Here is a 27,455-nt window from a genome sequence, read left to right as displayed (position 1 = left end):
TTTGGTTTTAAACTTGATATCCAGCTGTGTCTAACTTTAATAACTCTGTTGTAGAAGAGATTACTGGGAGCCATTTGAGTTATTTCTATCAGGTGGCAAAAGATGAATTAACAGTGTCAAAACACCCAATTTGTGGTAGTACATTGTTGAAGAACAAACACATCTCCTAATTGGAAATTGACAGCTTTGGCACTAATTTGAACTAATCATTGCTAGCATTCACACTAGCCTCCATTTCTGCAAGCTCTATTAAGTCATTAAAATGCCATGACAATCTTCTCCACAGGTGTGGAATACCAGATCCTTGCCTGTGGCAGACTTAATTAGAATAACAGCTGGATAGTTAAACTTAAAAAAGAGAAATCTAAGAGATGATAATGTTTTACGAAGTGCCCCAAATGAAAAAAACTAGTAGGGGAGTGGCTTGTTTTTATTTTATCCAGATTTTGTTAGATGGGAATTATATAATTTATAGATGATTGCTAAATATGTAACAAAATTATGATTAAAATGTTAACATAATTAAATAGTACATAAAAAGTACGATTGAGCTAAATAATTTTAAACTTGGAGTTTGCGGTTTTACTGATACCTCCTGAATAGTAAGAACATGCATTTGCTCTTGCTAGTGTTTTTCCTCCATTAAACAGTCTATCTTTCTCTCTTAATTACATAATTCGATATAACCATTCCCAGAAGTTTATTGGACTTTGAATGCAAGAAGAGAGTAAGAACAACAATATAAATTTTGTTGTGACAGAGGAACTATTACTAGCTGATAACAATTTGGGTGGGTCACCATAGCATTTTTCTCCCAGAAAAATATTTGTCTTAATGTTTTCTTGAACAGCAAGATATCATAGAGATTTAAAAATCCTATATGATAGAAGAAATCTGGTTCCCCACAAACTATCACCTTTCTTTATTTGAGTCCAGAGTCGGCCTTTAGCATAGATTATTCTTGAATCCTAATCTTAAGTCTGACCTATTAAAACTACTTTGTAAAATATATACAGTAAGCAACATTTCTATACAGAAACATATTATTTTTTAAACTGTTTTCATCTCATTTAGATAAATTTTCAATATATCTCAATATGTATTTGGTTATACGTATTCAAAACATTAGATATATAAAATTAAATTTCAGTTTATATCTGTTTATCTCTTTATATTACTGTGTATCTATATCTATCTATCTGTTATAGGCTGAGCTTTATCCTGCAAAATGTTCATATTGAAGTCATAATCCCCAGTACCTCAGAATGTGTCTGTGTTTGGAGATATGGTCTTCAAAGATGTAATTAAGTAAAAATTTGGTCATTTATGAAACATGTCCCTATAAAAAGAAGACATTTGGACACAGATTCACAGAAGAAATTCAGCTTCAAGTCTGTCTTTGGACTCAAATGGAAGCATTTGCTCATCCCTGGGTCTCTAGCCTGTAGGTGTATCCTGGAAACTTACAGATTCTGGACTTGCTGGCCTCCTTCCATAATTAAGTGAGCCAGTTCCTTAAAGTCTCTGTCTTTACACACACACACACACACACACACACACACACGCACGCACGCACACCCCCTGTTGGTTCTGTTTCTGGGGAAAACCCTGACTGAATATACTATATATCTATTTGTCTGTCTTTCTGTCTGTCTATCTGTCCAATGACTGAGAGGGAAAGAGAGATTTTGTTAAGAGAATTACTAAATTGAACACTTGAAAGTATACAAGGTATTTCAAGTATGAAAATAAAATTCTGTAAGGAAGGTAAAATAAAAAGATAGTTTCTATGAAGAAAATGGAAATATTGGAAATGGAAAAATTCAAAAATATTTAAGTTTTGAAATGCTCAAAACTTAAAGAATAGCTTCTGTGGACAGATAGGTGGAGAAATTGATAATGATAGTGACGATATAACTGCTGTGGTAATTTCAATAAAAAAATTAAAAGAGAAATATACCTATTTTAAAAATCCTTGGGGGGAAGCAGTAGCTCACACCTGTAATCCCTGCACTCTGGGGGGCCGAGGTGGGAGGATCACTTTGGGCGGGAAGTTTGAGACCAGCCTGGGTAACAGAAACCCTGCTTCCACACAAAATAAGTTATCTGGGTATGGTGGCATGTGCCATGTGTAGTCCCAGCTATTTGGGAAGCTGATGCGGGAGGACTGCTTGATCCCAAGAGATTGAATTTCAGTGAGCCAAGGGCATGCACCACTGCAATCCAGACCAGGTGACAGAGTGACACCCTACAAAACAAAAACGAACAAACAAGTGACAATAACAGAAATCCCTCAGAATTGTAAAATCCTGACAAATACCTCATTTGAACTGTTTAATCCCATGTAGAAAGCACACTAAAATATTTGAAGAGGTATATAAGCCCCACATGAAATGAAAATTACATTAGGGATACTGAAACTGAAATGTATACAGGGCTCTGTTTACTTAATTAATAAATCTAGTGGTGTAAAAACTAATGTTAAATTAAAAGCTTATCATTAAAATTGCAACAGGTAGGTATCTGTTGTAACAAAGACAGCCTCCAACGCATATACAAATAATTAATCTTTTATATATTTATATTATGGTTATTTATGTATATATTCCTTCATTTTAAATCCAGTGTTACTGAAAAATTGTACTTTTAGGGCAAAGAGTAATATTTATCAGTGTGAGGAAAGTGCTAGCTGAAAGAAGAATTTTGTGTTCAAATAATGCAGTTTTTATTATTTTAAACAAATTTTGCAAGTGTATCAGGAGATTCTGAAGTGACTTTATAAGTAGTCACAGATGAACCAGAGAAAAAAAGTATTCAATTATCTCCAGCCTCAAAGAGCTTACCTATATGTCATAAATTAAAACACAGTGTAATACGATGCATGCTAAGTGATAATAGGTAACACACAGAACCCTAAGTCACAGAGGATATCTAAAAAACCCTTTCCAGAGAATGCAGGCCTTGAACTTAAAGAGGAAAAAACAAATGAATAAATAATAGTCAACCAGATACACGACATTGGCTCAGAGAGAGTCTGGAGGCAAATATAGAATGTTGAACTGATATGACTTGAGTGACTATCAGAGAATTATATTTAGAGATATACTGGAGTGTTATTACATCAACTAATATCAGTACATTGAAGGATAATTTTCCTGATAGTGATGTGAAAATTTCCAAGAATTTTATAAAATTATCAGATAAAGTTTTAGAAAGGTTTTTACTGGCACCAATTTGGAGTATGTATTAGTGAAATTAAAACTATAATAATAACATGACTTTTGAGCAATTGTTATTTAGGGAGTCAAATAAATTGGCCCAGCAGGCATTCTGATTGCATTCTCTTAAAGAAATATTGAAAACATAAAGCTAGTTGTATTGTTAGCACAAGTAAAATATTTGAACAATTAGATGATGTGTATACAGTCTTTTAAAAAGTTCTAAATAATCCCCTCTTTCATTTGCTGGACTTAGGGATTATGGGGATTGTATTGCAAACATACTTTCAGTTATAGCTCTAAAACTTTAAGATGATTTTCATAAAATTTCTGCCTATTCTTTCAATGCAACACTCAGTTCTGCAAATCAAAATAGCTTCTAGTTAATGTTGGAGTGTAACCTTTTCACAGGTGTAGCACAACACAGTAGGTGGTTAAAAGCACCAATTAGAGATATGTAATTATAAAGTGTGTGGCAATATAATTACACCCGTAAACTTATCTTTGTGTTTTCTGTAATATTGAAAATGATTTAATGCACTGTTATCTGAAACAATTATATGAAGTGATTCTTTAAGAATGCCCCCTAACGTTTCTGAAAACTCTGACATTAGCACTAGGTAACACTTTTATGCAAGTATACATTTTACTTGTTTTTTTAAAAAATGGTTTAATTTTCTTTTTTAAAAAATCTTGTGTGACATTACTTCAGAAAAATTGGGAAATATGTTACATAAAAACAAAATTCATAATCTATTGTCAATCTTTCCAAATAATACTATTAGACACATATTTTATTCCATCATATAATCATAAATATGTGTGTATGTATACATAATTAAAACCTCAAATAAATCTGTATCTATATGCAACCATATATTAATTGATAAAATAAATAACAATATTATAAATTTACAAATGCTGACTAATTTTACAATTTTTTACCACTATTTGAACCCATGTATTTAATATTTAACATGCTTATGTTTTTAAAAATCTATACTTAAATTGACATATTTTAAACTTGTTACATATTGGTAAGTGTATTATAAATGCTCATTTATTCTTGTACAGGGAGAGCATAGATGGTATAAAGAAAACTATTTAAAATTCAGATACACTCACAGGTCTTAATTTTTTTCTTCTTATGTGTGGCATTAGTCACTTTCATGTCAGGACTTGACATAGGATAACAAACAGAAGGCAATGCTGTAGAGCAAGCATTGATATCCAACAGTATGAATATAGAAGATAAATGGTCTCAAAATTGATGTCACAGCATGCATAAACTCGTTCTGTTTCCTTCTTGTTCTGTACTCTACTTTATAAAGAATGATGATATTTTTGTACCTGGGGAGGAGTTCCTGAAACAAATTACATGAATAAAAGTCAGGTTCTGTTAATAAATGTAAAGGGGGTACAAATGCCAGGTAAGTGTTAGCAGTATCTACCATATGTGCAAGGACAAAATAGGAATTCTTTAGTATTACTATTTTCTTGCCACTTTCTTGTAATTTATCTGGCACTCTAGTTAATATTACATTACAGAACGCATCATGCCTTGTCCTCTCGGAAGTCTTTGACCTTGGCACACATTGAGGAATGTGCGGAATGTATGGAAACATGCAGTCAGCACATCATGGTTAAGCATTGTTTACTCCTTAAACATTGGATGCATTTCTGTTTTTACAGGTTGCTTAAATTATATTGCAGTCAGCCTCTTCAGTTTTGGTTCCCTTTCCGCCATATTTTCAAAAATTCCATACCATTTTTTCTCCAAAATAAATTGCCACGATAATGACTAGAGCTGTATTTGGCCACAAGTTGCTGCTAAGTGACCTTTTGTACTCAGGTCATTGATGAGACTTAAGAGTTTAGGTGTGCAGTAGATCATTTAACTAATTCATTATCCTCTTCATTCTATAAAACTCTTAAAAAACATTATTTTTTTCATCATAAGAAAGATGAAATAGTAAGAGAAAGGGATACATCTATCAGTCAAAATAATTCATAAATCCAAAGCATATTTTCTAATAACTGGAGGTAAATAGTACTCTTTTTCCATGCACATTTGTACAAAATATTGTCCTGAAGGAAAATCAGCGCAGAATAAAGATCCATTTCCCCACAGATTAGATAAGGGAAATTAAATGTATTATACATGTAGAAGTAAAGACAATTTCCTTTCCCACCTTTCTGAAATTGTGATAATTTATTCTATAAAATTAGTCTTATAAAGACCTTATTTTTTCTTCCTCCAAAGGACGAGTTCCCTTACCAAGAATCAAACACTGGCCACAACATTAAAGGAATGGAATCTTAACCACTAGACTACGTATAGCACTTCCTTTTATGAGCCCTTCAGGGGATTCAAATCAGGCATTTTGAGCATACAAAATATTTTAATTTTTTATTTGATTTATACATTTTTTCCCCTAATCTTGCCAACAGAGTTTCCGTTGTATCTTTTACAGGTGTCAATAAGGTAGCTATTTAAGACGAGAGCTCTCTAAAAAGTATTATTTTAAATGTAGCCAATTTATTTTATAAGCAGACTCGGTTCACATACTTTTTTTCTTGTTAATCCAATTTTGGAAAGGGAAAAAGACAAAGACTTGTAGCACTCTCATTAGACCAAGTGCTACAGGGAGAGATCTGGGGAGCTGACTTTCGGAAAGAAATCTTGCCCTTTTTGCCAGTCTGTAGCCAGTTGTCCAAGGATCCCAATTGTAGTGTTCAAATTTTTCATCCTACCTTCTATGCCGAACTGTAGAGGCAAAGGGAATTTTCCCCACTTCTGAAAGTTAGATACTTTGAGCCTATAAAACAAACTGATATCAATGGGAAAAAAGGAACACACATGTATTACATGCACTCATGTCCATGGTAGTCATACAAAATAGGAAAACTCAAAGAAAGGGCCAGATGGCCGAACTTTTTTTTATCATCCAGAGTTTACAGAATAAGTACAGACTTGGAGAATGGCAAGAGAAGTTACAGGATGGAGAGGTGGAGGAAAGGCATGGAGCAAAGGTGGTCTTGTTATGCACAGAAACAGTCACATGTAGCAGCTCTCGGAAAGGAAATATGGCAGTCTGTGGTAACAGTTTCTCTGTCAGACCTTTTGTCTTCTTTTTTTATGGGATAATCTGTCCTAGATCAAAGAGGGACTTCAGAGAAGGCCTGTGTGTATCTGTTGTTAATTTCTTCTGCAGATGCAAATCTCTTCTATGAGGGACAGTTTTTCACCTATTCCTGTGTTTTTAGCTTCTTTGAACGGCCATCTTGAAATATGCCAAGGAAGTACATTTTGAGCATATTTTTGGTTTCCTTCATACAAAGCCTCAAATGAAAAACATTGCATATAAACCCTGTCCCTAATTGAAGTTATTAGAAAGGAGGAAATTTACCTCTTTCTATCTACTCATCTATAACATTTTAGCCATTTAGTAGAAAAACTAAACTAAATTGTTTTTTCCCAATCTACCATGCTTTTTCTTTTTTTACCCAGTTTAAGGCCTTATTAAGAATAATTGTTTTTCATATACATTACAAATGTCTTGGTACATGTCATATGTTTATAATGAGGAACAATTTATTTATTTGCAATTATAGATATGTGTGAATTTTTTTTAAGAAGGAGATATTAACGAATCATTACTCGTATACCTTTATTAACGATTTATCACAACTAGTAACTACTAGTGTATAATTACTCCACATACCAATGCCTAATTTATCATAATATATGCATATAATGACTTATGGTATACAAAAGAATGACATTTGCTATTATGCCTGCAATTTTTTACTCCTATGTTACTACTATTGATATTTCTTGCCTTAAGACTTATTATATATTTATAGTGATTAATATACAGCATCCCATGTATAATAAAACTTCAACATCTCTGTCTGTGTGGAAGTATCATTAATGTCTAGTGAGGATTCTGATTATATTGAAACTCTCTTGGCTTTTACATAAAATATAAGCCTGTACTCCACGAGGGTTGAGCTGTGGGATGTTTTCAAAAGTATCTCTAATCTCGACTCATCTTGCATTTTCTCCAACAGAAATCCATGCAGCCTGTCCTTTATAAAATTCTGATTGAAGTCATATCTATCTTAGAAGGTTTAATATCTTAAAATATGCTAAGAGTTGGGAAACTTATGATCAAAGTAGCTATCAAAATGCAAAATATGACTGTCATTGTTCTCGAAAGGTAAATAGCAATCATTCATGGGCTTTGTGCAGTTTCCTCCAGTCACTGTGATCTGATCTGTTCCCGTGAAGCTGGTTTGCCATTGATTAAATGCTCTTATCTCGATTGCCAAGTTAATCTTGTGTGGCATCCAAGCTTTTATTTTATCTTCTTTACACAGTCCCCTTCAGGCTCTACAAATGTGAGTAAACTTTAAAGAAATCACAAACCAGCAGTCATCCTTTTCTTCTCAACAAGTTGTTGTTCATAAAATCCTCTGTAAGTTGCTAAGTTCTCTCTAGACACTCACTTTCCTTTTTTTAAGAACTGAAAATATGTTAAGGTGCTAGAAGATTTTGATGTCTCCCTGAGAATTACTGTTACAAGGAGATGCTTAGCCAAGGTGTTTGTGTGATAGGCTAAGGTCCTCACATAGAAGGAAGGAGTTGGGGAGAGGAAGAAGCATGGAGGAATTTAGCTGTGGGCGATGAATTTTGATAATTTGTTTTATGTATTAACACATTCGGCAGGATTGCTCTCGTTATAACATTAGCGCATATCAATACTAATACCTGTTCCATTATTTAGCTATTGTTCACTTATCAGAAATATACAACAAATTAAAAATAAAATAGTTCCTCACAAGACGGCCTTGTACCTTGGCAGAATCTAGTACTGTACCACATGAATCTTGTAGAAATTCTAGTTTACTGTGATAAGCAAAGAGAATATAGCCTCAGCTTTAGATACTAGCATCAGTGAGGAGTTCAGTGAACTTGACTTCTTGAGTCTACCAAGTTATTAGGTATAGGGGATAAGTTTTGGTGTGTCAGTGGGAATCTCTATTTTTGTTTAGGTCCTACCAATTTGTGGGAAACCTCGAATAGGGATCAGTGAGTCACATCCAGCATAATGTCCTAATAATATTTTCAACAGTGTTTATAAAGACATATCATCCAATTCTAACTTCAAAATACTAGAGTAAAAAAGTCCTTTTCGACCGGGCGCGGTGGCTCACGCCTGTCATCCCAGCACTTTGGAAGGCCAAGGTGGGTGAATCAGGAGGTCAGGAGATCGAGATCATCCTGGCTGACAAGGTGAAATCCCGTCTCTACTAAAAATACAAAAAAATTAGCCGGGCGTGGTGGTGGGCGCCTGTAGTCCCAGCTACTCTGGAGGCTGAGGTAGGAGAAGGGCGCGAACCCAGGAGGCGGAGCTTGCAGTGAGCCTAGATCGCGCCAGTGCATTTCAGCCTGGGCGACAGAGCGAGACTCCATCTCAAAAAAAAAAAAAAAAAAAAAAGTCCTTTTCGTGACCAGTGAGCCTACACTAGGCAGCATATATTCACATTTTCATTGTAGCTAGATACTAATAAACAATAAGAACAATTAATCTTCTGCATTTAAAAGGTAGAATTGAGCAATGCAAACTTGATAAACGTTTAAGAGGGATACGTTAGCTTAAGATTTACCAGATAAGTACCTCTATATTAGAGAGATGACATATATCATACATATACGGACACTTTGTTCACACACAGAATAACATAAAATAATAATTTTAAAATGTGGTTACCTACTTCAGAGAACACATGTCTCTGAGTTTAGATAAATTAATTTCAATTAATTCTCAAAGACAGTAATGGTAAAGACCACGTTCTCTTAACTGCAATACAATGAAATAAAGAACACCATTATAGGCCGGGCACGATGGCTCAAGCCTGTAATACCAGCACTTTGGGAGGCCGAGACGGGCGGATCACGAGGTCAGAAGATCGAGACCATCCTGGCTAACACGGTGAAACCCTGTCTCTACTAAAAAATACAAAAAAACTAGCCAGGCGAGGTGGCGGGCGCCTGTGGTCTCTGCTAAGTGGGGAGGCTGAGGTAGGAGAATGGCCTAAACCCGGGAGGCGGAGCTTGCAGTGAGCCGATATCCGGCCACTGCACCCCAGCCTGGGCGACAGAGCAAGACTCCATCTCAAAAACAAACAAACAAACAAAAAAACCCACCATTATAAAAAAAACTGATTAACTGGACAGATATAAAAAATAAATAAAAACGTCTAATTACTCAATGAATTCGCAAGTTATTCAAATTACAATTGTAAAATATTCCAAATATGGTGTTAATTACATTAACATATAGTATATGAGAGGTAGGCATAGCTATACAAGGGATTATTTTCCATACATGGTATTATCATATGCACCACCATGACAGAAAATAATGGGATTAGTTTTATTTTTTAACCTTTAAAAAGATAGATAATTTATGAAAAAGACAAACCAAAATCTTTGTGTTTTTCTTATCTACAAATGTATTTAAGAAGTAACAAATTGACTATGATCTTATTTTTATGTGAAAGTTCAGTTAATAATACTCTTAGTTTAATATTAGTTTCGGTCTTTACTTACTGAAATTGAAACTATCTTCGAAAGAGCCAATAAATTTTAATGTTCAAAAAAGATAGTAGAGATGGACTCAAGTGCAGCTGCACACTGAATTAGACTGTTGCAGTGTTTCAATTTGCCTTATAATTTATTGTGTATGACAATCTAATGTTATAGAATAGAGATCACAAAGGAGGTAGAACAGTATATAAGAAATTCCAAAAAAATTATAGCAGTAAGAAATTGGTTTGAGTAAAGCATCTCTGAGCTTGAGGATATGTTTATATATCTATATCTATGTATATACGTATATAGATATAGACATATGTGGGAGAGAGTATTTTAATGAATTATAATAAATTATAATAAATGAATACCTTAAAACTTTCTATGTAACAATATAAGTAAGCAAAGGAAATTATTTACATTGTCAAAAAGAGGAGAACAAGGAAGAATTAAGGCAGTGAAGTTTGAATTATACTACCAAAAGTTATTCCCCTGGCTATATTATTTTGTATATTCAAAAAGTATAAATGAACGATATTAAAATTATTATGAAGAATTTGTGCATTGGTGACAGAGTGAATGGCTTTTATGACTTGTGACACCAGAGGTATGAGAGAAACAGTGTATCTACCTACTAGTGTGGAAGAGTAGTACTGTGGTATGCAATGCACTAAGATGTTGTATGAAATTATGTTTACATTATACCCAAAGTCTTTCTGTAATAAAAACATTTACACAGGATTATTGCTTTACAACATATCATGAGATTGGTACATTTTAAATTTGTCCATAAAAACTAACATTTTACTAATCATATTTTGATCATAAAATATGCTAAATAAACTACTTTGATCTGTCATTTATCTAAGTATTCACTGAAGTTGAAAATGTTTCATGACTAGGAATACAATAGAAAAAAGCTGAATAGAACTGTTATCTATTTATCTCTCATAGTCATACATATTCTGATTTGCTTGATAATATTTTTGTAAAAACTTGTATGATTCATGGCTTATCTTTATGTAGGTGGTCTGTCCTTTCTGAAGTTTTGGCATAACAAACATTTGTGTTTTTTTGTGTGTTGTTTTCCATATATCCTGACACAGTATGCCATTTTCTGTTCTTAAAATTATGAGGGCTGAAAATGACTTTAGATTCATGTGATTATTTCAGCTAATCTCCTTTGTTCTCTATATTTAATGTATTCAGACAAACAAGTACATAGAGAAGGAATCGCAGATCACTCACACTTGGTTTCTGCTTGTGATTCAGTCTGCATAGCCAGCTCTGGAAATTCTAGTCCACGATAGTAAACAAATCTCGCCTATTTTTTTGGAGTTCAGGAATAATAATTGTCCATGTCACTTCATTTGAGAGTAATATATGCTCATTTGAGAGTAATATATGCTGTTATATAAAACCTAGTATTATAGATAGAGGCTACCTAACAAAGACATATGTGTGATTACCGTTACCTGCAAAATGGGAAATGAGAGCAATTGTTATGTATTTTAGGCAAATGAATGAACTTTCTGTTGCTACTGTTTAAATTTTAAGTTTGTGTTTTAGCAGAAAAAAATACCAGCAATTTTTAACTGAAAATTTGCTGGACTTTGAGTTGCTTTTTTGGTAATAAGGTAATTCGAAGTTACTGGTTCTTCTGATGAATCATGTAAATATATCATTGTAGATGAAATTTTGTCCACCTCAAGGATCTTATATTGAAGTCCTAACCCTCTCCTGTAATTGTATTTAGAGATAGGGCCGTTAAAGTTGTAATCCACATTAAGTGATGTCATAAGGGTGCGCCCTAACCCAATAGGACTGATGTACTTATAAGAAGAGGCAGAGACATCAGGGATGTAGATGCACGCACAGAAAAGTCCATGTGAGAACACGGCAAGAAGGCAGCCATCTGCAAGCCAGTGCACCAGGTCTCAGGAGAAACCAGACTTGTCAATACTCGATCTTGAGCTTCTGGCCTCGAGAACTGTGAGAAAGTAGATTTCTGTTGAATGGCTCATCCAGTCTGTGATACTTTGTTATGGTAATCTTAGCGGACTAATACATGTAATAAAAGCTAATCAGACTCTGGAAAGGTTGCGGTCAGAGGAAAATTGTGTCTGATCACCAGAACATATCTTCAAATGCTAACTGTGGAGTATAGCATAAGCCAGTTGACTAAACTCAAGATCCGTGTACAGTGTCAGCCATCCTATCCTCCTCCATCATCAACCTTATTAGGATGAAAACAGTTTCCTGAATCATCCAATTTTAGGCTTTTTGACTTTATGCAATTAATAGGCTGTGGCTTAAAAGCAGGGAGGACGTTGATCCTATGGAACCCTGTTCTGAGCATTTGAGTGCAGTCAGAGGCCACTCTGACATGATAAAATCGCTCCACCAGAAGCTGCATTGTGTCTGTCATGTGTCATGGGAGAACAGAATATTTTTGGCTTACCAAGGGTAAAGGTAACAAGGAATTGTGGCACTCCTGGATATTGCTGTATTAATCCATTACCTTCTGTATAACAGTAGAAAAAATTGCATTTGGTAAAAGAGTGGCTGTGTTGTTTGTTTGTTTCCCTCCCTGGAGTGTATCTACTGCCTGCTTCTGGAACTATCCCAAGTTCCTCTATGCCGAGGACAACTATCTTACATTCTGTTAGTGGAAACTACTTGGGTAAATCCACTATAATAATCATCTTGTTATTTCATGTGAAAATAAAACAGATTGTTTCACCTAGATTTTCATCTCCTTTAGATCAAAGGCCTTATCTGATATTTCATTTTAATTCCTACAAATATAAAGCATATATCCTTTCATTGAGAATACTTTAATTATTTGATTTTATCACCCAGGAATATTTCTGCTTCTGTCTGTCTAAGAAGGAAGTTAGGAAGAAGGACACTTGCAGAAAGATAGTTTGTTCTTAGCAAAATATTTCTGTATTTTTTTAAAATTGTACTTTAAGTTCTGAAATACATATGAGGAACGTGCAGTTTTGTTACATAGGTATACATGTGCCATGGTGGTTAGCTGCACCTATCAACCATCATCTAGGTTTTAAGCACAGAATGCCCCGGGTATTTGTCCTAATGCTCTCCCTCTGCTAGCCCCCCTCTCCCTGACAGGCCCTGGTGTGTGATGTTCCCTCCCTGTGTCCATGTGTTCTCATTGTTCAAATAAGATTTAAAATATAATCTTGTCCTTGAATATACTCCATATATGTAAGTTATTTTTGACTGGTTAGTGGATGATACTACAACCTGGTTAAATAATATGCTTGATATATCAAGAGAACATTCAATTATAAGATACTCTATATCTCCTTATGCTACGCTGAGAAAATAGTAAAGATAAGTTGGGAACACAATGATACACCTTAATGTTTCTGACAGAGAGAAAACAAACTTCTAAAGTACTTTTAGTTAGTTTAAACATCAGTAGAAAGTCTATAACAAAGATATATTTAGCTTCTAGATGTTATTGACACACATCTTACATGTATATCCTCATATTTTTAATTTTTTAATAAAGAACAGCCTCCCATATAGTCTAAATTATATTTAGTATTCACAAAAGCAAACATTTTTTAAAAGTAAGATTTTGAACAAAAATTTTAAAAGCACATTCTTAACACCCTTCCTTGAAAAACTAAACACAAATATTGGTAAGATGAGAAGTTTTTAAAAAGCAAATAATTTTACTCATCTGTTTAGTAAATACAGCAACAAAAATATTTGTAAAGAAGAATGGTGAATAAAAGCCTTGTTTCTGTGTCAGGAATACTAGTTACCAATCTATCTTCTGAAGTAAAAGTGACTTTTAAAAATTGACGTATAGAATATTTGTGTTATTTTAGTAATTAAACCAATTTATTATTACAGGGAAATGTAGGTAAAGTGATCATTGACATTAATGCTTTTCGTAGATTTTATTGCTTTTTACAGTATCAACATTTTCATGATATACAATTAATTAGATGCTTTTAATGGAGTAAGAATAATTATAGAATTTTTGAAGATGTAAGATGCAAAATATAACTCCAGATGCTAGAATTACTATTTTTCTGCTTTCATCTACATATATATACACTTAAAATAACTGATAATAAGCAAATTTTTCTCCATTGCCTTTTGTCTATATGAAATGTAGATTTTAGGGTAAATATTTGATTTTGGAATCCCAGGTAGATTCCCATTTACCACTATTTCATACTGTATCTAAGAAATTAAAATTATTTTTAATTCTTGCTGTTTTTTAAAAGACTAATTTTCAAAAGTATCTTTGCCCTGTGAAGCAGTATTTTCAGAGAAAACTCAGGTTTTCTTAAAGGAAATCCCTGGAAATCCTGGCCTGTATTAATCTTATCTCCATTATCTGAAACCAACTTCAGATCATTGTTTTATATCTCTGAGGAAGAGAATCCCTCTCTTTTTAGAGGTTAATCCCATTATCTGTGTTCAAACCTCTATTTCATGTTTTTTCTCTAACCTTCTTCTTTCTGCATCTTTCACTTTTTCTTTTTACACATTTTCCTCAAACTAAAGGCAAGTTCAAAACTCTTCCAGATTAAGATAAATAGAATATGATGTAAATGTCCATCACTATAAAATTCACTGAATGTCATTCTTTATTTACTGATTCTACTTCCTTACTTTCAAATATCCTTTCAATATGTTTCAATTACTTATATTCATATTATTATCTATTTCAAAAACTTGTATGTCCTGCAATACCTCTCTCATACTATCATCAATACATTTACATAAAACAGAAATGTGTTATAGTACTTTCTTCACCTTGAGGGTTTATAACCAATTATTTATTTATCAAGGTATGTACATTATATTTTATCATCACCATTTGTCTTAATCTGTTCAGGTTGCTTGAATAAAAATGTCCTAAACTGGGTACCTTACGAGAAACAAAATTATTTCTCACAGTTCTGGAGACTAGGACGTTCTAGTTCAAGTCATCAATAAATTTTCTGTTTGGTGAGTGTTCTCTTCCTCACAGACAGAACCTTCTGTGGCATCCACGTGCAGCGGAGGGAAGAATGAGCTCTCTGAGCTTCTTTTATACAATAACTAATCCCATTTATGGGAGCTCTGCCCTCACGACCTAATCACCTCCCCAAAGCCCCCACTCCTTAATACTACCACATGGAGGATTAGGTTTTAAAATATAAACTGTAAAGGTAAACTGAGGCTGGAGCCGAACCGGGAACAAAGACACAAGGCAAATGGCAGTGAGAATAGCTTTTATTAGGGCTTGCGGGGGAGGTTCCTCAGTCCAAAGGCCTGGGCCGAGGAAGTCGCGCTGAGGGAGGAGGGTAGGGGCTTCTTATAGCCTGAGAGGTAGGGAAGCTGGTTGTGCAAACAGGGCCTGGGGGGTCTTGAAACTACTAGGGCAGGAGTTGAGTAAGGGTCACGAGGAAGGGGTCTTTGGAAACTGTGAACCGAAACTGCTGTTTACGAACTTGTGGAATGCAGGTGAGCTGCAGGTCATGGGGAGGTGTGGTTGCCCAGCCGGAACCTCTGATGTATGTAAGTCTGAGGGTGTGTTCAAAGAGGGAGGGAAGTCTGGAACAAAGGGCCTGTTACGCCGAGTGGCGCCGCCATGTCAGGTCTAGATTCCTGCCTAACATAAACTTTGGGAGGACACAATTTTCCAGACTACAGCAACATCCTCTCTTTTCTGCCTGTCTCTCTTTTCGTGGATATTAATTTTAATCTTTACCAACTTTCACCTGCCTATGTAAATAGTTCTCCATCTTGTTTCCCTCCTCCAAATTTGTCTCAATTCGGACTTCCACAACAGGGAACTTAATACAATCTGTATTTTACTTTGTTCTTTCTGCTTAAAACAAATTAATGCAGATTTTTGAAAAAATTAAGTTGTTACAGCAATGTGTTGGCATGTCTTGCTTGATATAGCCCTTTAATACCCATTTTTATGCCATAGACTATTGTGAGAGGTAGGATAAAACAATGAACTTAACAAAGACCACGTTCTTATGGAGATTATGTTCCAGAGGAGCAAAATTAATATTCAATACATAAGAGTTAAGTTGGGTTAAAAGATGGTGCCTTTGGAAATATTTTCTGTAGGGCTGCCGGAGATGATCTCTATGTTGAATAGAAACTTGAATGAAATAGGCAATAAAACCCATTGTAGCTGAAAGAAGAATGAGTTGGAACTATGTTTTCTATGAGGCCAGACATGGTTTTGACAGAAGGTTTTGAGACCAGGGTTTTGACGGAAGTCTGCCATAATCCAATTTTTGTTCTCAGTGCTGTCACTTTGCCTGTTATAGAGGTGAATGGTAGGAAAAAAAAAAAAAAAAAAAAAAAAAAAAAAAAAAAAAAAAAAGAGGCTATTTAAGAGTTGAATTAAAGTGAATGAGAATGGTAGAAATTGGATTAGGGACATGGTGTGGAGAGAGGTACCAGAACGTAGCTTAAAGCCATAAGGGGTCTAGTAAGATCAGAATTGTTTATTGTTTATTTGTCTACTGTGAATAGTGAAAAACTCGGAAATATTTAACAGAGGAGTAAAACATTGTTTTGTTTTTGGTTGAGAAATGTGATGGAGGCAAGAGTTGAAGAGGTACTCATTGTAGTTTATTGTAGCACAGACAAAAGATAGTGGTAGATTTGACTAATGTGGGGCAAGCTGATGGTATAAAGTTTGAAAGACTTTTTTTTAAGTTTAAGAATTTACCAATGAATTATATATGTTGTGTTAGTGAAAGACAAACTAAGGTTAAACAAAGGACCCTCAGAAATAGAGACCAGTAAAGAAAACAGAAAATGTAGTATGTATGTGTGATCCCAAAAATCAAGACAAAAAAAAATCAAGGAGAAATAATAAATTATATCTAATATTTACAATACATTGAAGAAAAGAAGTTCGAGATAAACCATTGTATTTGAGTTTGTGAATAGTATTGATGAACTTGTTACAGGCAAATGGAAAAATACAGGGCATTTCTTGACGTACCTCCAAATTTCTTTCTTTTCTTTGATATAGTAAGTAGTAATTTTGACAATAATTTCTTTAAATGTTAATTCCCATAGAATAAAAATTATAAATTATCCTGTAACATAACTCATGTAAATTTTGTTAAGGTTCATTGTGTATTAGCTGTCTTATATTTCTCCCAATATCTTATATTTCTCTTCTTCAAATGTTTTATAACCTTCAATACAGCTAGATGGAAGATGATTTTTCATGGATGTGATTGAACATGACTTTGGAAGTTTTCCTCCATGTGAGTTTCAAAGTAGTGTTAAAGTAAATAAGAAGGAGGCCATTACATACGGATATTTTCTCTGCTTGTCTCTGTAGCAGAAACTCTCGTATTAGCAAAACCAGGACTTAACTTAAAAAACATTTCCTATAACTAAGAAAATTAAAAGCGGGCCTCAGTCAGTCACCACCAATCAACCAGCCAATGCATTATACAACTAGAAACCTCCCATCAGAACATGCCCAAGTAAGGTAAATGCCTCATCACATTGTGCAGAAATAAAGCAAAGATCTCGCTGTGTCTAATCACGTAATTTCTCTGCTTCTGCATTTGTTGTTCATGCTACTGGGTGTAGCTTTCTGAACCTCTTCTGGTTCTGAATGCTGCCTGATTCATAAGCTGATATTTGCTCAAATGAACTCTGTTTAATTTAATTGCCTAAAATTTTTCTTTTAACAATAATATAATTTTAATTATTTTTCTATGAAATTAATCTAATTTTGAGTTATTTTTCCTTCACAAGTTTTCAATTTGCTCTAAAGCCCATGTTCTAAATGGAATTAAATCGCTAAAGTAATTTTGGATCTTGGCTCTTTTAGTTAACTTTGTGAATAGTAGTATACCAAGTAATTCTGTAGTGACTAAAGTTGTGATGCTATATAATTGATCTTATTTAGCTTTGTAATATTATTTAAATGTTTATAACTAGTTTTGGCTTAAAATTATATAATGTTATTCATTCAGTTGTTCTTATTTACTGTATCTATCTAACATACCCTCTCATTTACATAACATGAAATACATTTTCCTAATTATTTACCTATATAAAACTATTTATTATTAGTTTCTAATTAGATGTGTTAAATATGATGATTTATTATTGTATTCTTCCAATAATACCTACAATCTATAAGCAATTCATACACAGAATTTCAAAATATGTCAGTTTTTATAAACATTAATAAATATAAATAGGATATTCACAATAAACATTCAATGAAACTGAATATTTAGACCTTATTAAATTGAATAGAATGAATTTTCTCTGATCATGGCACAAATTCAAGGATACTAGAAATAATATTAAAATTGTAACAGGGACTATCCTGGCTAATACGGTGAAACCCCGTCTCTACTAAAAAATACAAAAAAACTAGCCGGGCGAGGTGGCGGGCTCCTGTAGTCCCAGCTACTTGGGAGGCTGAGGCAGGAGAATGGCATGAACCTGGGAGGCGGAGTTTGCAGTGAGCTGAGATCCGGCCACTGCACTCCAGCCTGAGTGACACAGCGAGACTCCGTCTCAAAAAAAAAAAAAAAAAAATTGTAACAGGAAGTTATTCAATTTTCAAAATCCTCAGCTGAAAGAAAAAGCTAAATCGTTGACTTTTGATGAATATCTAGGGCAAAGCTAAATTTACTGCTTTGTGTGTGTGTGTGTGTGTGATATTACAACTTAACAAAGCAGTACAGCAGATCCTAGATTAATGGCTTTGTGTTTAATGTTGTTTTGTTATAATATTTATGAGAAAAAAAAATCTGTTTCCAGCCAGGGCCAGTGACTGTGTGGAGTTTGCCTATTCTCCTTATGTTCACATTAATTTTCTCTAAGGGGGCTCCCTTTTCCTCCCACATCCCAAAGATGTGCATATTTGGTTAAATGGCATTTCTGCAACATCCCAATTTGAATGAGTGTGGGTGAGACCTGTGATGGGTTGGCATCCTGTCCAGGGCTGATTCCCATCTTGTGCCTTTAGTTGCCAGGAGAGGCTTTGGACACTCATGACCCTGAGCTAGAATAATTGGGTAAACAATTAGCTTTTTTTTAAAAAAAAATAAAAAGTGTCTTAAATCTATGTGTAGCTTGTGTTTATTTTAGTGTTTAATATTAGATGTATTTTGATATTTACTTAGATATGTAGTGATCTTAATATTTTATGACCAAAAATTTGCCATAAATACTTAACTCTTATTTATATTAATTAGCTATTGGAAAATTGGTTTCATTACATGTCATTTCACTTAAAGTTACAGTTTTAAGAGCCTATTCATGATGTTAAGTGAGGACTTATTGTACTTTATTATGTATTATACATTCTCTTATATTCTCATTTTGACAACTCTGTTTTTATAAAAATATATATTATAAACTTATTACATTGATTTTTCTCATTTAATATCTTTCAACCTGAAGCTCAAAATTCCTAAAAATTTAAGTGTAAATTATTTTTTAATAGATGCCACCGAGATATCAGCTGTTTTATTTTATTTATTTATTTTTTTGAGACAGTCTCACTCTATCACCTAGGGTGGAGTGCAGTGGTGTGATCTCGGCTCAGTGCAACCTCCACCTCACGGGTTCAAGAGATTCTCCTGCCTTAGCATCCCGAGTAGCTGAGACTACAGGCACGCCACCACGCCCAGCTAATTTTTGTATTTTTAGTAGAGATGTGGTTTCACCATGTAGGCCAGGCTGGTCTTGAACTCCTGAACTCCCACCTCAGCCTCCCAAACTACTGGGATTGCAGGCGTGAGCCAGTAGCCCGGCTGATACCAGCTTTTATAGCAGAAAAAATAAACATTTTGAGTGCCTCAGAACCTAAAGAAAATACTTTTAAGAAGAGATTTAAACATTGTATCATGGGAGAGTGATATTTGGGTAGCTGTGAATGACACTGAGAATTCTGAATCTTGAAATTTCTGAGAACATCTTTGGCTGAAAAAGCAGGCCCCACTCCATCACATCTGAGTGCACCAGTCCTCTATATATTGTATACAATATTTTCAGAAACTGCATTAGCAAAATCTGAAACTAGGTATCCTCCAGGACCTCCTCACCACTTCCCATGTCATTGCTTATAGGCCCAAAATAAGTTGAACTCCATTATGTCTTCAGCCAGAAGTATTTACAGCTTAGTTCATAAAGGTATAGTCTGTACACTGAAGGCCAAGCCCTCATTAATTTGTATAGTAGAATTCAGAAAGGGTTATGTAGTAGTTAAATTGAAGAACATTGAACAAAGTAAGAACTCTGAACTTCGGGTGGTAGAGAGAATCTTGGTTCAAGTCTCTGACAATAAGTCTAGTGAAACGGTGGACCTCTTCTGTTTTTTCTTTTTTCTTTTTTTTCTTTTCACACATGTCTAAAATACAGTGGAATAGGTATGCCTCATGACAGGTAGAATCTGTGCATAGGTACTATGATGTGTAGATTATTACGGTAGGCAGAACTGAGAGTAAATATGGTACTACTTGTCCGGGACAATTACCAGTATTTGTGCCATCAACAGTTTGAAAGAATTTCATGTTGATTCCTATAACATCCCTATTTAATATTCCTGTTTGACAGGTGCTAATTATTTGAGAAGATGACTTATCACAAAATTAACCAGGTGGTATCGATAATTGCTGGTGTTGCTTCATATCCTTGTTGAAACAATTCAACACAGGTTCAAATACATTGCATGTAACATGAGATATTTTCAGAAGTAGTTTGCATTCTTATGGCAGAAACAGCATAACCTTTGTTTTCTTGCCCTAGGGCTAGGCCAACTGTGATGCTCTTGGTAATGATACAGTACAAATAATGCCAAATGATCTATTTTAATAGCCCAAAGAAAGTCATGCTATTTCATTATATTGATAAAATAACAATAATTATTCCATGGTAGGCCTGGAGTAGTAAGCATTGTAGATGACTAAGTAATTCAGATACATGCCAAAAGATAGCAGGTGTACCTCATGAAAATTGAGACCTGGAACATTGGTAAGCTTTCTAGGACTCTAGTAATCTGGGTATCCACTTTTAAGTACGAGACAAATTGTTCGCCTCAAACTACCCACCTTGAAGAAAGAAGTAAAAAGTTGGTGAGCCCCTTCGAATCTTGGGGTCAACTGACATACCACCGGCCATGAATGGTCTAGGTTTTGTAGGGCTTGAAGTTTGTATAATTTTAGAACTCCACTTAAAAATATACAAACTTAAGAATACAAGATTAGCCACAAATTTCAATGCAGTCATGTGCCGCATATATGATGGCAGTCCCATGAGATTATAATTGAGCTGAAAAATTCCTATTGCCTAGTGATGTCATAATGTTGTAGTGCAATGCGGTACTCATGTTTCTTGTGTAAACAAACCTACTGCACTGCCGGTTGCATATAAGTATAGCATGTACAATTATTTACATTACATACTTTATAATGATAAAACAACAATGTTACTAGTTTATACATTTTACCACTCTTTTATTATTTTAGAGTGTATTCGTTCTACTTTAAAAAAAAAAAAAAAAGGGTGACTGTAAAACAACCTCAGGCAAGTCCCTCAGGAGTTATTCCAGGAGAAGGCATTGTTATCAAGGATGAAAACTCTTTGGGTGTTTCTGCCTCTGAAAACCCTCCGGTGGGACAAGACATGGAGATGGAAGATAGTTCTATTGATGATCCCAAACATATAGGTAGGCCTAGGCTAATGTATGTGTTTATGTCTCAGTTTTCAATAAGAAATTTAAAAAATAAACAAATAAAAAATTAAAAATATTATGGAAAAAGAATAAATGGAAGAAAATGTTTGTATAGCTGTACAATGTGTGTTTTAAACTAAGTGTTGTCACAAAAAGTCAAGAAGTTAAAAAAGTTAAAAGTTTACAAAGTAAAAACTTACAGTAAGCTAAGGTTAATTTTTTATTGAAGAAATAAAATTTTGAAATAAGAATTTAAAATGAATTTAGTGATGCCTAGTTTGCCAGTGTTATAAAGTCTACAGCAGCGCACAGTAATGTCCTAGCCCTTTACATTCAGTCACCACTCACCCACTGACTCATTCAGATCAATTTCCAGTCCTACAAACTCCATTGATGGTAAGTACCCTCTAAAGATGTACCACGTTAAATATTTTAAATTGTACTTTTACTCTTTGTAACTTTTCTGTGTTTATACAAATACTCATCATTGTGTTACAATTGCCTACAACATTCAGTACAGTAACATATTGTACAGGTGAATAGCCTAGGTGCAGTGAACTATATCATACAGCTGAGGTGTGTAGCAGGCTCCAGCATCTAGTTCTAGGTAAGTATACTCTGTGATGTTCCAATAATGACAAAATTACTTAAGAATGCTTTTCTCAGAACATATCCCTGTCATTAAATGATGCATTACTGTATTTATTTTAATTACTGGGTATGACACTATAATTGTTTTTATTTTCTGTGTTTTTGCTGTATATTTCAAACTGATCCTGGATTATATTTCATATAAAATTATATTAAATACAATTTTCTATATGGATAATTTGAATATTATTTAATATTCCTTTTGACACATTTGCTGAACAGAAAAAAAAATTGCAAAACCTAGTTTCCAGTTCTGAACATCTTTAAATCTTTTTATTTATATTATTCCTAGAATTTTTGTGACTTAAGAAAGAAACATATGTTAGCAGAGAGATTTGTGGTTACATGCATTTTAGGGGTAGGAGTGAGGTGGTGAAATAGGAAAAAATGATTATTAAATTGTTCACAGTGGACAACTTTTGGATTTATAGCTTTTGGGGTTAACTTTTGGTTTTATAGCTAAATGGGGTTATGTGTGCACTCGTATTTGTTTATATGCAATATAATTGGTTACCTTTTAGCTTTAATTTATATTTAATTTTATAACTCAATTTTGAAATTTCTAAAATTTAACATATCAGAGTCCAGGACTACCACTAGAGTGTGTGGTATACAAAGATAATATATTTCTGTGTAGCCCTTGTCTATACAAACTATTTAATTAAAAAATGCTTACAAAGTATGTGGGTCTATGTGGGATATAGTGATCTATCAATGAAGATTTAGAAAAATAGGAAGAGAAGAATTAGTTATATATTTCAGAAGATTATTTGTAGTATCAGAGCACACTGTTTTTCTGTTTAGCTCTAGACACTATCTCATCAAGTTTTTCAATGTTAAATGTGCTGTTACTGGAAAAATTTCTCTCTCTCATCCCAGTGGAATATGTAGCAATTCTATGTGACTCATAACTGTATGGCTCCACAGATTTCTTTCTATTGAAACTATTTAGTACTAATTGTCTCTGAATTTTCTTCATGCTGTGTATTATATGTTGGTTGCATCTTTGTTCAGGACCCTATATCATCTCCCAACCCACTACTAAATACTGGCTTCCAATTACTCTCTGAAAGATGAGTTAATGATGATGACAGATGCTAGTCTTACCAAGAGTGTGAAAGAAAATGAAATATTTGAACCATATTCACTTTCTGGTCCTGTTATATTTAGCATTTGAAATTTTATAACAGAAATGTAGAGCTACATGTATTCCAAATGCATTTACTGGGAGAACTCTTAGGCCACGGTCATTACACTTCTAGAATGTGATCTCTTTCAATATTGACCACGTAACTGCCTTCCACATGTTTCTGGCTGCATGCAGACCAAACTAGGAGTGCATGGACTAGGTGAAAAGAACATTCTAATTTTTTCTAGAATGCTTGCCACATGTCCAGGAAAGCTTAAGACCTGCTTGGGAGATCATGTTATTATCTTCTCAATCAGAGGAAGGATTGGCTGTATAACATGCAGGATCCAGTGAAAAACAAAAATGAAGGACTATTGTTAAAAAATTACACAAAACTGTAAGATAGCAATAGCAGAGGATTAAATAAAGAATGAGACCCTCTCAAAGAAGTGCTCTGAGATATTGCACAGGTTGCACATTCATAAAGACAGCCCTGATTGGAGAAAAGACACGAATCAGAATGGTTCTTCGATATTGTCAAATCTCAGATGTGATTGATGTGACCAACCACAGAAGACCTCTTGATACTAGAGGGGATTGAATGACCATACTGGACGTCAGTAGTGGATAGGGAGTGTGTACAAGGTAAATAAAGTATTTCCCTGCTCCTGCCACTTTCAGGAGCTGTAGACCAGAGGCAGCACCTCAGTGGAAACATGGACCAGGAAAACCCAGTGGAAGGACTCACACACACGACTTGAGACCACAAGTCAGAGGTGGTCTTTAGGTAGGCCAGAATCCTGATCTTTCCCTGTGTCTGACATGAGTAAAAGTCATCTAAATTCATCATTTTGGCACTATATATGCAGCTAATTTTCTGCAGCTTCATGAAAGACATTCTGTTCTGACTGTGGAATGCAAACAATCATTTTACTAGGTTTCCCTTCTGGAACTGGGTCTGGTGTTGGGACTTTGGGACAACCCCAAAAACATAATTCTGGGACTGTGTTGGGAAATGTGTTGGATCCTATATATGGAGACACAGGGTCAGAGAGCTCCATTATGGATCCAGGTCTGGGCTTGCACTGCCCTGCATAGATATCCTTGCTGGAATTGGCTAATCTCAAATGCTAGAGAGGAACTTCAATATTTTCAGAAAGACACTGAAACTCAGGGCCCATGAGGCATGGGACTTGTGCTGGAGTTCCTGATTACTCAAGAAGGTTTGAAAAGAGAAAGTGACCTGGGCCTCTCTTGGACCGAGTTACATCCTGATAGAATAATTTTTGCTCCTTTATAAATGAAATATCTGAGTAATAAACCATCCAAAACTTATTTGTCCAAAATAATTTTTGGATCATTATAAGTGATACTAAAGTACAATCTAAATGTGTTTTAATCCCACATATGACTGCTACAATCATGTAGCAGGTAATAAAACAAAATTTGATAATCAAATTATAGAAAAACAGCTCATTTAAAATGTCAGTTTTAGAGTAATTATTAATTTTTAATACTAAGTAGCAATTATATGCATTTTAAGTAGTTCAGATAAAGATGTGTTTAGGAGAAAGTATTACCAGCCCTTCACAAATGTTTTCAGAAATGTGAAGATGGAAATATAAACTGTTATAATGTGCACAATTATATAACTCCTAAAAAGTATTTTAAACTCTTTGTATGTATTCATCCTCTCAGAGCTGTTATGTGGTAGAGATGCTATTATGCTGAATAAGTACTTAACCATTTCTAGGGAAATATTAACCAAAGCAAAACATTAAATCTTCCGGTGCCTTGTAAGTAAGATAATAAGCACAGAAATTTGTAGCATACTTAATATCATTTTCTCCACCTTGTACTTTATCTTCAATATTCATTTTTTATTAGGTCTGGTTGATTTTTACATCCTTGGTGTTTGGTGAATAGTTTTTTTCTTCCGTGAATCTTGCATACGACTTAGTTTAGAATTCAATTCTATTTATTCCATCTTGCTCTTTACCTTCTCTCGTCCTTTGGGACACATTTTCCTCTGTTTTCTAAAAACACAAATAGATCATGTTGCTTCTCTTCAAATTCTTCGACAAATCCTAATATCCTTCAAATTCAAAGTCATTCATCAAAGGGAAATCTGGCATATATTGGTGATATGGCACACACCGAATTTTCTTGTCTCATTCTATTAATGTATCATTCATCTATCCATTCATATTTATGGACTGCTGGTTTTTTGTCATACACTATTATATACCTGGGGATATAGCATTAGTCAGCACCATGGTTCTTGTTCTGATGTGACTGTTGATCTAGTAGAAAACAAAAATACAATGAAAATAAAATCAGATAGAAAAGATAATTTTGAAAAGTGATACCAATCTTAAAAAAATAATGAAATGAAGCAGTTTGAAGGTAACGAAGTCTGAAAAGGAGGGACAGCGTGAAAAAGCTTTCTGGAAAGAGAGACATCTGAGCTGAGACATGAACTGAAATAGCCAACCATGCAAAGATAAAGATCCTCTCAGGCAAAGGGAAAATAAGTTTCAAAGTCTCTGAAGCATGGGTGAACTAGGTTTGTTCAAGAAGCAGAAACAATACGTCAGAGGCATAATCAAAAGAAAGCTGGTAGGGAAAGAGATTGAAATGGAAGGCAAGGCCTGGGTTTTACGGAACATTATTTCTATGTTGACAAATTATTCTCTATATAGTTCTGCATTGACAGCTCCCTTGAATATATTCACACAACCCCAGCTCTTTGTTGTGTTAGAAGAATCAGGGTGGTTTCGTTTCCTCTCATAATCCATAATCCTTACTTGTACTCAATGTTCCAGTTAGGCACTTCTTCTGTTTATCATGATCATAACACTTAATATGATGTTTCAAAACATACATTTCCATTTTCACCCCTTTCTTGAACTCTTTTTAATAACTAAGATAGTATTTTTAATACATTTGCATTATTTCAATTATGTAGCCCATTTTAAGTACTCTGAGGATCTTTAATAATTTTTAAATAAGAAAACCAATTAATATACAAAACAGAGAAAAAAAGATAATGTGAGCCCACAATAAACCACTTTGTTTAATATAACTGTTTTGACTAAGCAACTCAATATCTTGACAGTTAACCCCTTTGAACCAATTTCTCCCATTTGGAACAGGACTATTTACCCAATGCCTGTACCCCCATTGTATCTTGGAAGTAACTAAGTTGGGTTTTTTTTTCGTATTTTACAGGCTCATAGGCAGAAGGGACTTGCCTTTTCTCAGATGAGACTTTGGACTGTGGACTTTTGAGTTAATCCACACTTTTACAACCTGGTTGTCAATACATACCACTAGATGCGTCTTTTTTTTTCCCTTTTCAGTAGCAATTTTAGAACAAAACACAATGCTCTAACAAGATAAACATTTATATATACAAATAAAGAAACTGATGTATAATTATGTTTTGAAAAATGATTGCCATACTGATATGGTTTGGCTTCATGTCCCCGTCTCATGTTGAATTGTAATTCCCAGTGTTTTGTGGGGGCTGGTGGGAGGTTATTGGATCACAAGGGAGGATTTCCCCTTGCTGTTCTCCCAAATGTGTTCTCACAAGTTCCGATGGTTTAAAAGTGTGTGGCACTTCCCCCTTCCCTCTCACTGTCTCCTGCTGCCACGTGAAGACATGCTTGCTTCCCCTTCAACTTCCACCATGATTGTAAGTTCTCTGAGACCTCCCAGGAATGACACCTGTACAGTCTACAGAACTGTAAGTCAATTAAACCTTTTATTTTCATAAATTGCCCAGCCTCAGGTAATTCTTTACAGCAGCGAGGAAACAAACTATTACAGAAAATTGGTACCAGAGAAGGGGAGCTTTGCTATAAATATACCTGAAAATGTGGGAGTAGCTTTGGAGCTGGTGAACGGGCAGAGGTTGGAACAGTTTGGAGGGCCCTGGAGAAGATAGAAAGATAAGGGAAAGTTTGGAACTGCCTAATGACTTATTGAATGGTTGTGACCAAAATGCTGATAGTAATATCGACAGTGAAGTCCAGGCTGAGATGGTCTCAGATGGAGATGAGAAACTTACTGGGAGCTAGAGTAAAGATCATTTTCCCTATGCTTTAGCAAAAAGATTGGCAGCCTTGT

The sequence above is a fragment of the Macaca fascicularis genome, chromosome 6 (assembly GCF_037993035.2).
Source record: "Macaca fascicularis isolate 582-1 chromosome 6, T2T-MFA8v1.1".
NCBI classification, from domain to species: domain Eukaryota; kingdom Metazoa; phylum Chordata; class Mammalia; order Primates; family Cercopithecidae; genus Macaca; species Macaca fascicularis.
The sequence above is the reverse complement of the archived record's forward strand: the minus strand, read 5'-3'. Positions refer to the sequence as shown.